Source organism: Sebastes fasciatus, chromosome 12 (assembly GCF_043250625.1).
Source record: "Sebastes fasciatus isolate fSebFas1 chromosome 12, fSebFas1.pri, whole genome shotgun sequence".
Taxonomy (NCBI): Eukaryota; Metazoa; Chordata; class Actinopteri; order Perciformes; family Sebastidae; genus Sebastes; species Sebastes fasciatus.
Window position 1 is genome coordinate 23,960,074 of NC_133806.1, and position 12,356 is coordinate 23,972,429.

A 12,356-nucleotide genomic window follows, 5' to 3' on the forward strand; every position below is an offset into this window, starting at 1 on the left:
GTTTACCTTTGCAGTCTTCCATAAACAATCAATCCCTCAGCTTTCCCATGAACTTTTGGTATCAGGAAGGATGAGTTTAAGTGCCCCAAAGATGCAAAAATCCACATGTATTAAGCCTACCATTTCACAGAGCTACAATCCTGCTGTCTCTTTCACTCGAATCCACCCAATTCAACAGTCTAATCAGCTGTCGAATCTCAGTACACAGCTCTCAGCTGTCTGGAGGTTACAGGTGTTACTTGGAATAAGACAACAGCATGAAGACCTTGATCATTAGACTGTGTGTGTGTGTGTGTGTGTGTGTGTGTGTGTGTGTGTGTGTGTGTGTGTGTGTGTGTGTGTGTGTGTGTGTGTGTGTGTGTGCGTGTGTGTGTGGGGAGGGGGGGGGGACTTGCACAGCTATCTTTCTGAGGAGCAACTTGAGTTGTAGACAGACTTTCAAGAATTAAGTCAGGGTAAGGGGCTTGGACTGCATTATGTCAATGAGTGTCCTCACAAAGACAGAAGTACAAGGTTGTGTGTATGCATATGTTTGTGTATCTGCTTATATCGCTCTCTGGTCCTCTTCGAAACACATTGTACGTTTGTTGGAATGAAAATGTGCTGCATAAATAAATCTGTCACAAGGCAGGAGTGAGAAAAAAACACATCCTAAAATCACACTATGGTGACTGTAGCAGCCTAGCAAGTGCAAGGATGCACAAACCCACGAAATTGAGCAAACATGGCAGACATGCTAACATTGGCTGGCATCTGCATCAAGTGACAGCTTTATACTGTCAACAAATGGAAAATGGCAGAGTGAATTAACAAGCCGCTCATTATTCATGATTAAAACAACAAAGCCATCAGATCAGCAGCTAAATGACAGACATGTGGCATCCATCAAGTCATGTATAGCAACAAACTGGTCATACCAGGTACTACAGGGAGTTGTCAACATTTATGAATTAAGCTGTGATCGATGCTCTGGAACGGACTTGCATTGACACGCCACTTGTCAATGTCCACTCGCAGTCGTAGTAACCAAGACTAAAGAGGTTTCTCTGGACAGCCACGCTGAAAGTCAACAGTTTGAACTTATGAAACAAATGAAAAGATTGAAAGGAATTAAATATAGTGGTTTCTTTGAGCAAGAATCAACATAAATATCATACTCTTATCTAATTGTGTCTATTGTGCTCATTTTCAGGTGCATACTTGTATTTTGGGTTTCCACCAGAACATGTTTACGTGCTTTAATGTTTAAAAAACACTTTATTTTTCTCATACTGGCTGTGCTACAGCACCTTTTTTCACCCTCTGTCTGAAATGCTGTTTGAGCTCCTAACCCCGCCCTCTCGAAAGCACAAAGCACAGATTGGTCAGCTGGCCCACTCTGTTTTGATTGGTCAACCGAACCAAACACTTCGGACTCCTCTCCAGCTCAGCTCTAACTAGCTTTGTTTGAAGGCATGCCAAACTAGCCGCTAGGCAGGTGTTGTGCAAATGTATTACTTGGTGACATCACCCCGTTACGGAAGAAAAGGTGGGACTTCAAGCGAAGCGTTTCAGGCAGTTCAGGAGCAGAGTTTCTGTGGGGGAGAGTAACTCCCTTTGGCGAGGACTTTGTACGAAGTAACTTTGCAGACCTTTAACATGCACAAAAAACTAAACACACACTAAAGGAAAGAGAAAAAGCACAAAAGCATAATAGGTCCCCTTTAAAGCTGCTTTAGTCAATATTTTTATATTAACAATGGATCAAATGACTTTGTGTATATGAAAGGGGTCGCTCATTGTAACAAGGCTACAGAGAAATATCACTCAACTTTGCAGCTCCCTCAGCTCTACAGAGGATTTCAGCATCTTTGGACTCATTTTTTTTGGTTTAACGGCACAGTTACTATTTGTATTCACTCTAATCAGCATCATTTCCAGCAGGAGCAGGCAGGTGTTTTAAAAATAAATAAATAAATAAATGCCCAGCATCAAATGGCTCACAAAATTAGCAAATAGCTGGTAAACACAGTGGAGCATTTAGCAGCTAAAGGGGCACAGATTTTCCTCAGGAATGATTGGAGACCAAAACAAACCTATTTTTGGACTTATATCCGTCAGGTGGGCAGAAACATGACTCTAAATGTATTCTAATGTTGCTCTGTAGCTGCTGGATGTGAACATAAATCCCTGTTTGCTAACACATTCAGAAAATCAACTCACTTACTATAAGGTAATAATATGCCAATGGTGTGTTTACAGCTTATTGACCTGCCTCCAAGTGGCCAATAAATCAATAAATTCAGATTTAAATGATGTCATAAAACTGGGATTTACATTATGCACCCTATAATGTGTCATGGAGTGCTGGTTCATTTTCATTTCTTCACACAGAAGCAATCTGGATTCCTACACTTAGTGGAGGATATATACAGCATACACAGTGTTATACCATTCTAACAGGATGTATTAGGACTTTAATGGTCTTGCGGGCCCATACCAGTGTTGTGCACATCAGCAGTAAAATATATAAACAGGTCTGGGGTTAGATTAAAGGCATCATAGTGTGAAATAGACGCAGTTCTGAGACGATATTTCAGTTTGACAACTGGGTTGAATATAGCCCGCAGGGTCGGGATACTGGAGAAGAGTGACAGGTAAATTGACTGTTGAATGATTAATTTTCCCCGGCAAAGATCCAGATCTTCCTCAAGTGTCACTGGAAAGGAGTTTTTATGACAGCAGTGGATGACTTTTAATTGCTTAATTTTCGTCTCCGCCTCACTCACTGCAAGGCAACAGATTAAAAGATAAAATGAGTATATGGAAACGCTCATCAAACTTCTGGCTGCGGAGGATAAGAGATGGCAGCTTTTAATATCTGGCGGATAGCAGGGAAACAGTCATTAGGACTTTGTATCTCTGCTACACATTTATGCACCAATATTATGGTACAATAGCTGCAATTTTGTTGAAGTGTGTCACGCAGACCGGGGGTAACTGCAAAATTATATGTATTTGTTATTACTTGTAAGGCAATAAATTAGACACAGATAGTGCTTACATTGAATGTGTTACATGAGCTAATGAACTGTTATGGATAATTAGTGTTCAGCTTTTGGCTCATTAAATACCTGTTTTTTAAAAAAGCAGATTCAGTTAACCCCAAAAAAAGAACAGATTGAAACAAAAGGTAAACATAGTTCTCTTATTCAATTAAAAAATTGTGTTATTTGACTTTTGAAAGTCTTTTGAAAAGTAGGATTAGATGGATGGATGCATGAAAAGTTGGACGAACAGATGACTCACCTAAACTGAACTTGTTCCCCCACTTCACCTACTGTTTAAGGCCGTGATGACGGCTCGAGGCTAATTCTGAACACTGCCTAACATCTCAGCCTGCGGTTGTCATGTCTATCACCATAACCCAAGCCTCTTCAATGACGACGAGGCTTTAATTACAGACCTCGTTCATTAACACATTCTGCTCCACATGCTAGACAGTCAGCTGTGTGCTGTGTATTTTAGGATATATCACACTGTGTGTGTGTGTGTGTGTGTGTGTGTGAGTGTGTCAGCGTTCGGTCACACTCTCTTTATTGCTGTGATCCACGTGGCATGGGCAGGTACACTGTTTGCAGTCATACCACTCACTGAGTTGAAGTTGAAGTGTGCCTTTCGTTATATTTAGGGCTATACCCCACTGTAACCGTACTATGAATCTATCCATATGATATATTATCTCATTCCTTTGTCTATTTAAATATGTTTCATTTCATTTCATTAAATTTTCATTTGGTATATTCCTATTCATTTATTTTTTAAGTTGCATTAATAGACTTTTATATCTTATTTTTCCTATGTTTAAAAAGAGTCATAAATAAACATGACCTTGCATGCCTATAGTATTATCATTGATCTGCTGCTGTGTGTTATAGAAGATCATTTCATATTAAGACTGTATTCAAGAGTCAATTTACATTAGACTCAATATTAATTGAGAAGTGCATAGGCCATGGTTGATTTTTCTGAAAGGCACTTCCAGTCCTCCTGACATCAGGTTTATACGGAAAAAATAATAACCTTTACTTCGGCATAGATGTTGCTTATTACCGGTTTCACAATTTGATGTTCTACAGTAAATATTTTCTATATATTTCAATTGGCTTGCACCATATACCACATTATAACTCACAAAGCCTGATTTTGATGAAACAATCTTGCGTCTGAATGCATTTAATGTCTGCACCCTTTCCTTGAAATGGTAACAATGGGCAACACAGTGTACTACATCTCATCGATTAATACTTGCACTGAACATCACTCAACTGTAAAAAGCAAAGAAAAAGCTTGCAGCATGGCACTAGTTCACGTATCTGAGCTTGGACTGGCAGAGTAATGGTTCATCTTGTTGAACAGTGCTTGTCTGAGCAGTGTCCTCCTACAGAGGGCTGATAAGAATGAAGGCTGGCACAAAAAGAAGTGAGCCTTATGCGACTGAACGGAGCCGAGCTCGCCCGCTAATATGTATCATTCAAGTTGATTCTCCTTGCAGAGGACATCTGGACAATGAAGCTCAGAGGCTTAGCGAGATTACTGTACCGAGTGTTTGCTCTTCTGTGGGTTAGTGCGTCATTTTCGAGGTTATTCTCTCTACTAATGTAAAAACGCCATGAAAAATGTTTCATAAATACCCTTGTTCAATGTTTTCTTTTCTACTGTAATACCCTTGTTGATGAACTGATCCGTGGCTGTCAGTTTATAGCAAATAAAAAAAATGTTTTTTGCTGCTGATACATTGGGTCCCAACTGTCAAACTAACATTGTGCTTTGAGCCGACGGTGGGAAAACAGTGATGTCAGATGTTGCCATAGTGCTGCCTGCACCAGTCCTCAGAAATGTCTTTCATTATCTATTGTCTTTTCTTTTCATTATGGGATACAATACAGCAATATGTAACTGTCACATTTCTGGGAAATGTGAGAAATAGGAATAAATCTTAGTGACAAGCAATTTATTGCCCTGTCTGTGAGACTTGGCATGCAGCCACAGCAGGTGGTTGTAATATTTATCACCCATTTAAAGCTGCTCTAATCAATATAGTTATATTAACAATGGATCAAATGGCTATGAGTAATGTGAAAGAGGTTGTTCGTAGTGAGGAACAGCTCCCCTCAGCTCTGCGGAGCACCTTAGCGTCTTTCAACTCATTGTTTTGTTTTTTTGAGTCCACATTACTGTTTTGATTCACTCTCATAGCTCTCATCGACCTTTAAAATGCCTCGATAAACCTATGCTACCTGCCCAGCACCAAACGATAGATAGACGAAGTTAGTAACTAGCTAAAGCTGGTGAATATAATAGAACATTTAGCAGATAAAGTGCCATTTATTTAACAGGTGTTGGTAGAGAACAAACACAGAAAGGAGAGTGAATATTGGACTTAGATTTGCCAGGTGACCAGAAACATGATACCATAAATAATTGATATTGTTGCTCCCTACCTGCTGGAAGTGTTAATGGCCAACTGTTCACCATGTGAACTTTATGAGATGATGAAATGTCAATATAGTATTCACAGCTTGTTGCACTTCCCCATAGTGGCCAAGAAATCTATCAGTACAGGTTTAGATATAACAAAAGGAAATGGTAGTTAGGGTACTGATGAGGGAGACATGAGGAATGTATTAATTAACACTCAATTTGTCTTGTGATTTTCAAACTAGACTTACTGAATGACGCTGAAGGCATTACACATGACATTTTTCTTCAACCTCCGGAGCAGATTTAATGTGGAAAATATTGCTAATGGAAGACTGTTTTGATTTACCGTTCCCTATTATCCACTCTAATGGTTTTGATGTTGAAACTGATTTACAATTCAAACAAGGCAGTAATGTAACTCAGTGAAAGAACATTGCGTGATTTCAGAATACTCTGTAGGGACGTGTAGTTCAGGTATACATTTAAATAGACCCTAAAATACAACATACTCTAATTGGTAGAGAAACGTAAAAAGCCTTTATTATTCCTGGCTAATTCTGCTATGTAAATGTCTAAAAGCACACATTGCGTTGGGGCCTTTCTCAGGCAAGGTGTGGGTGCAAATTGCATTGAACCGTGCAGATATTGCACAGACACGGGCCACTGTAGTCTCCAGTCTATAAGCAAGCTGTTAAGGCGGGTTCTGTCTAATTAGCTACTCAATTAAATCCATCTGCGTTCCTATCATGCAGGAAGCTCCTTTATCCATCCCTACATTTATCTTGCTCTAACAATAATATGTTTTTAAATGGTAAGTTTAAATGATTTTTTGTTTGTTTTTTATCTTTATTTGCTATTCAGACTTTTCAGTTCTACCTCCTTGTGTGCAGCATCTCACATGTGCAGTAACAAGCAGATATACTCAAGAGGATACATTTATGTGAGAAGATGGCTCCTTGAGAGGAGTATTTCCTCTCATGCCAGAGGGCACAAGAAGGATATTTTGATAACTTGATAACCTTTCTTTAATGGAAAACAGGCCCTTTTAACATAGCATTTCTGACCTAATGGGTCTGATTGGCCTTTGTTTAAAAAGAAATATGTGCTTTCTATGCTGATGGGACTCTCATGATGTTTGTCCACTCCACAAGTGTTACTTTGCTCAGATTTAAACACCTGACATTTGATTTCCTACAACAATTGTTTGACGTTTTTTTGCCATCCAAGATGGTCACGTTGCAACAACATCAAATACTATAAATACACGTTGCCAAGGTAACTAGCAGGGGTGAGAGGTATATTGTATGTGTGCACTGATAAGCATCTCCTATACAATGTCTTTAGAGAAAGAATCCAACCCTCTAACAACCATTACTAACTATGGGAAAAGCAGGCATTCACAGAAAATAACCTAATGACCCTCCGTCATTGAATAGGTGACGTAACTGTAGACACACCTACAGCACGTATATGCATGCAGAGTACATGGATGCATGTGTATACATTTTTTATGGCCACTGGCCTGAGCCTTGGCACCCAAAAGTAGAAACAATTAGTGCTATGTTATTGAAATCACTCAGTGGAAAGGAGGTGTGTGTGCAGTGTATATTTTTTTATAAAGAAGCTTTCTACTTTGAGTATTGTTCCCATTTTTAATTAAGCTTTGTTTAATTTAAAGATGATGAAAAACGTGTTGCCTGAACCTGAGCATTTGCTGTCCTTTCCACACAATGATTGGAAACAACCTACAAATAATTTGTGTCCAAAATATGCCATCTTGGAGTTGTTCCACACTGATCACCTGCATTTTACCTCATTGTGACCAGAAGGAATAATGCTAAGTAATCAATAATTATTCAATCTCAGTGTGTGTCAACAGTCTGCAGAGTCATTGATCCAATCCCAAAGTGTAGTGTGGATTTACGGAAAGTAAAGGGGTCAAAAGGTCTGCGAGAGAGCCCTCATGCACTTGACGATTTGACCTTGGGACAGCCCTAAACCCTCACAGACTTTGCGGGAACGCGCCCCAAAGTCTGTGAGTCTGTGAGTGTGGACATTATGTGGGCCATAATGTACTTTGGTTCTCATGTCCACAGACACAAGCAGACTATGCAGCTATGTGCAGCTCCACTGATAAACACATTCAAAATTGCTGCAAACAGAAATGTATTAACATGTTAAAAAAAGCGACTTCAACATTTTAGCATGCTCCAATCTGGTTTAATTAAAAATAGGCAGTATTACCAACCCAAAAATTATACAACACCGCCATTGGAGTTGCCCTCCCCCCTTGTGCATGGGACTCCTTTTCATGCAACAAGGTGGGTGGATCCACCTGCATTTCCCTGGCAGCCTGTGGCCAAAGGGGGTCACCTAAAATTAGAAGAGGAGAAGGACAGCGAGAGTTATGAAATTGAGAGGTAGTGACAGAAAAGCAAGAAGAGGGGGGTGTCAAGAGAAAGAGGACAGACACTAGAAGAGAAAGAAGAGTTGACAATGGAGGAGGAGAAGGAGAGAGATAATACTGTAAAGGGCATTAGCTGATTGCTTATCCCTTTGTGCAATGTAATGCAGGAAAAAGAAGATGGGAGTGAAAGAGAAAGATAAGTCCCATGACCACACTCCAGCTGTTCTCATTCTGTCAAGGCACACACACACATATGCATACACACACACACACAGTGGAGCAGGTACTTCAGGCTGTCATCCTCTTCCCCATTTCAAAGAGTGACAAAGACAATGAAGCGCGTCCATTCCCTCGCTCATTTATTTCAAATGTCACACATTTTACTCTTTATTTTTATTCATTAACATTTGATTTTGTGTTTTTATGATTAATGTCAATACTAAGGTTCATTTTCCCACAGGGTAGTTTAATCGAAAATTCACAGAGGGGACAGCATTGGAAGAAAATTGAGCCCCTGATTAGTCGTTAAGAGAATTAGAGAATAAAAGGTGCACCAGGGTTAAGGCAGAATGTGTCACACTTTCTCAATGAAGGTCATTTTCCTCCTTTGACGCCACGGAGAAGCTGTTAATAATTGAAGTCATTTTCAAAGAAAAGCAGTGTGAAAATTATGGCAGCAGGAAAAGAAATCTCCACCCCTAATGTGCCACTTCTTTGATTCTTTACTCCTCCTGCTCTATATTCAAATACTCACACCTCGCATATCATAGTAAATGTACTGTATATTATAATTGAGATGCAAATTGGAGCTCTTCTCTTCTCTTCTCTTCTCTTCTCTTCTCTTCTCTTCTCTTCTCTTCTCTTCTCTTCTCTTCTCTTCTCTTCTCCTCTCTTCTCTTCTCTTGTTCAGGGACCTTTCCCTGATGAGAGACAAATCAAGAAACCTAATTGGTTTGATTCTATCAGGATACCACCAGCTTGGTTGTCTAGAAGGTCAATGAGTCCCTTGTCAGGTTTACGGCTCCTGCCGCACAAATTCAGTGCTGCCTGTCACATCAAGGAAATAGGAAAGAAGAAGAATGCAGAACTGTATGTAAATAAAATATGTAAAGTTTAATCAAATAATAATATATAAGCCACCTTGCTAAAGTAAGCTATATAAATGAATAGTGAGAGAAAGCAGGACAAAATTTGCTAACTTTATTGCTTGTCTGTTTCTCTTCTCGACAGGGTGGATCCGTGTTGCAAATGTTGCATTTGAATGAAAATACCTTTAGACCTGGTGTGAGGATATTTTTTGGAAAGTAATGACATTTTGTCAGGTCTTCACTTCTTCAAATGTTAGTCAAGAGGTAAGTGTTAGGTTAAGATAATGGTATGGGTTAGGCATGTAGTTGTGATGGTTTGTGAAGTACATACTGTATGTGTGTGTGCAGAGCAACATGAGTTGGCCCTGTCTTTGAAGGAAGGATGCAGGGGCAGCCCTGTTGATATGGGTATATGTGTGCACAAATGTACAGTATGTGTTAGTGTTTGTGCATGTGAAAATACACTATGGGCTATAGTCACAACCTGAATCCAAAGGACCAGTAAAACGTTTTGATTAAAGGTCATTTGAATAATATCCATTGTAGCCTTTCACTCAATTCATCCTCGCAGATATTTGTAATTTTTCACTGATTATGGTGTTTTAAAGAGTTAATCATGCATCAAAAAATAATAGGTTTGAATACAGTAATCAATATAATTACTACCCAGAGACAAAGAAGGTTAAACAAACTGTGAAAATAGTTCTCAGTCAGAAACACTGACAGGTTAAAACGGTCCACTTCTATGCAAAGATAATGAGGGGTTAAAATGATATACTATAGTGACTGAAAATGGCCATGTCTATTTTAAGATCGAGGTTATAGACTACCAGATTAGATCGATGAGATGAGACGTCAGAAAAAAGAGAATTAAATAAGGCTCTGTAGACCATATGTGTTGTGGAACACAATGGAGATACATCAAATTGAGTGAATAAAATGATTATGACAACAAGTGAAATGATCCAAAATATATATTTTTTTCTCTTCAAAATACTATTTTATGGAATTTCTGCTTGTATAAGTTGTGTCAACGTGTGCAGGATAGAGGATAGGATGGCAAAATCTGCTTTACTGAATATTACAGGACAATGCACAATAGTTGATAAATCCCCCTTAACCTATAACTCCAGGTTTGTTCCACCAAAATCTGAGACTGCAGATGAGCCAGCAACATGAGGTCACCATTTCGGCTGTCGTCAGAAAATGTGACCCCACAGCACCTATATTTTGCTTTTCTTTTAGAGTTTTGTGAATATATAAAAAATAAATAATAATAATTGAAAAAAAATAAAATGATTTTGTGTGTTTTCTGTCACGTATATATATTCATTCATTTCATTTCAAAATGTATTTCGAACATGTAGAATACAAAAATAAAGAAAAGAAAAAATAAAGAAAAAGAATGATCATACCAGCAAGTGGGCAGTCAGAAACAAGTAGTATTTACATACAATGAAAAGCATAAGAAAAATAAATTATCAAACACTTGATGCCTTGATTAAAAGGAGTGAGAAGAAGTATAAACTTATTTAATCCCACCCCTTCTCCATAAATTAATTATTAATTATTAACCAGCTTCCTTATTGAGCCATACATATACTATAATTACATTGTCCTAAATTTGTCTAACTATAATTATTATTATTTATAATTATTCTAACTATATGACATATTACACAGGCAACAGTAGGGTCACTGCAGTAACAGATTTAGATGGTCACAGATTTGGGTGTAACACCTATTTATACTGTTTTACGTAGCCCTGTCACGTGCTTAGGCCAGCCAATCACAGCCTTTTGTTTGGGGTCACGCACCTGGCACGCATGCCGACCAGGAGAGAAAAATAAGATGATTTGTGTGCTGAAGGCGGATTTTACGCGTTCTAATGTACATTTACTTATTTTCCAAGTTGTCAAGACAATAGTTTAGTTTATCATATCCAAATGCATTCGCCAAAAAAAACCCGAATTGTTCAACAAAGTTTGTGTCGGTCATTGTTGTGGCACAGAGAAGCTAATTAACCCAACTAGCTAGCCAATTAACCCAATTAACTAGCTGCAGGAGTTTTAGCCGGTTTTAGCCCTTAGCATGTGTTGCACTGTGACTTTGGAGAGGGACCCCGCGGTACGGATGATGACGGGAAAGCTACACGGGGTTGGCTTTGGCATCTCCCTTTGTCGAGGTAAGACGGTTTACAATTTATGACATTTTTGACCTTAAGAAGAATTATCTTTCTTCACTGAACAGCCCAAGGTGTGGAGTTTTGTTTTGACATGGAGGAAATCGTTCCTGGTCTGGGGGTCTGCAACCTGCAGCTCTGGAGCCAAATGAGGCTCTTCAGCCCCTCTCCAGTGGCTCCCTGTGGATTTATAAAAATGGAAATGAATAACCATTTTTTTGTTTATATTTTCGTTTTTATTTATCATTGTTGTAGGTCTAATGTATGATGATAAGACAGAGTATTAGGGCCACATTGAGGAAAAAACATACAAACAAACAAGTCATAATATTATAAAGTAGTAATTTTACGTGTTATTTTCTTTTTTTCTCGTAAAGTTATGACTTTATTCTCATATTACGACTTTTCTCGTAATATTGCGATTTTTTTCTCATCGAGTTCTGACTTTATTCTCGTAATATTACAATTTTTTTCTCGTAAAGTTATGAATTTATTCTTGTAATATTACGACTTTTTTTCTCGTAATATTGTGATTTTTTTTCTCAAAAGGTTATGATTTTTTTCTCGTTATATTACAACTTTTTTTCTCGTAAAGTTATGACTATTCTCGTAATATTACGAGAAAAGTCATAACTTGTTTTTCGTTATATCACAACTTTTTTCTCGTAAAGCTATGACTTCATTCTTGAAATCTCAGATGTTTTCTCCCTCAATGTGGCTCTAATACTCCGTAATACATTTACACTTTGGCTCTCAATGCATTAGCCTTATATACTATATACTTAGACTATAAACTGTGTTACCAAATGTTTTGCAGCTCCAGACCGATTTATTTATTTTTCTTTGCCTAAAAAGGCTCTTTTGATAGTAAAGGTTGCTGACCCCTGCACTAAACGCTCACGAATATTGTATGTATTTATGTGTTCTTGTGATGGACCTGTGACTGTGAGAATATGCTCATAACTGTCTTGGCTGATAAAGTGAGTGGCTGTTGACATAACAATGCTAACGCTGGTTGTTAATTGAAATTGATTCAGAGCTTGAGGCTTGGAGAAGTCAGGGAGGTGAACACACAGAGTTTTTAATGTTGATCGAGTGTTGGACTCATTTGAATACTACAATACATATAATGAAATTTAGTCTTCTAAATTTGGACCCTCAAATGTCTCGCAGCTCCCAAGAGATATCTAGCTAACCTAGATAGCTTGACACAAGT

At 38.4% G+C, this 12,356-nt stretch overlaps 1 protein-coding gene across 5 annotated transcripts in view; it reads left to right on the plus strand.

Annotated features, from left to right (window-relative positions):
• Positions 1-10,731: 10,731 nt before the first annotated feature.
• adcy2a (adenylate cyclase 2a) overlaps positions 10,732-12,356 on the plus strand; it is a 65,773-nt gene continuing 64,148 nt past the window's right edge. For 3 of the 5 annotated variants that reach the window (XM_074654226.1, XM_074654228.1, XM_074654227.1), the window contains exon 1: positions 10,735-11,143. The gene's annotated coding sequence lies outside the window, so the exon portion shown is untranslated. Of the gene's footprint in view, positions 11,144-12,356 lie in introns of all 5 variants that reach the window. The other 2 variants (XM_074654229.1, XM_074654230.1) reach the window with 2 other exon arrangements.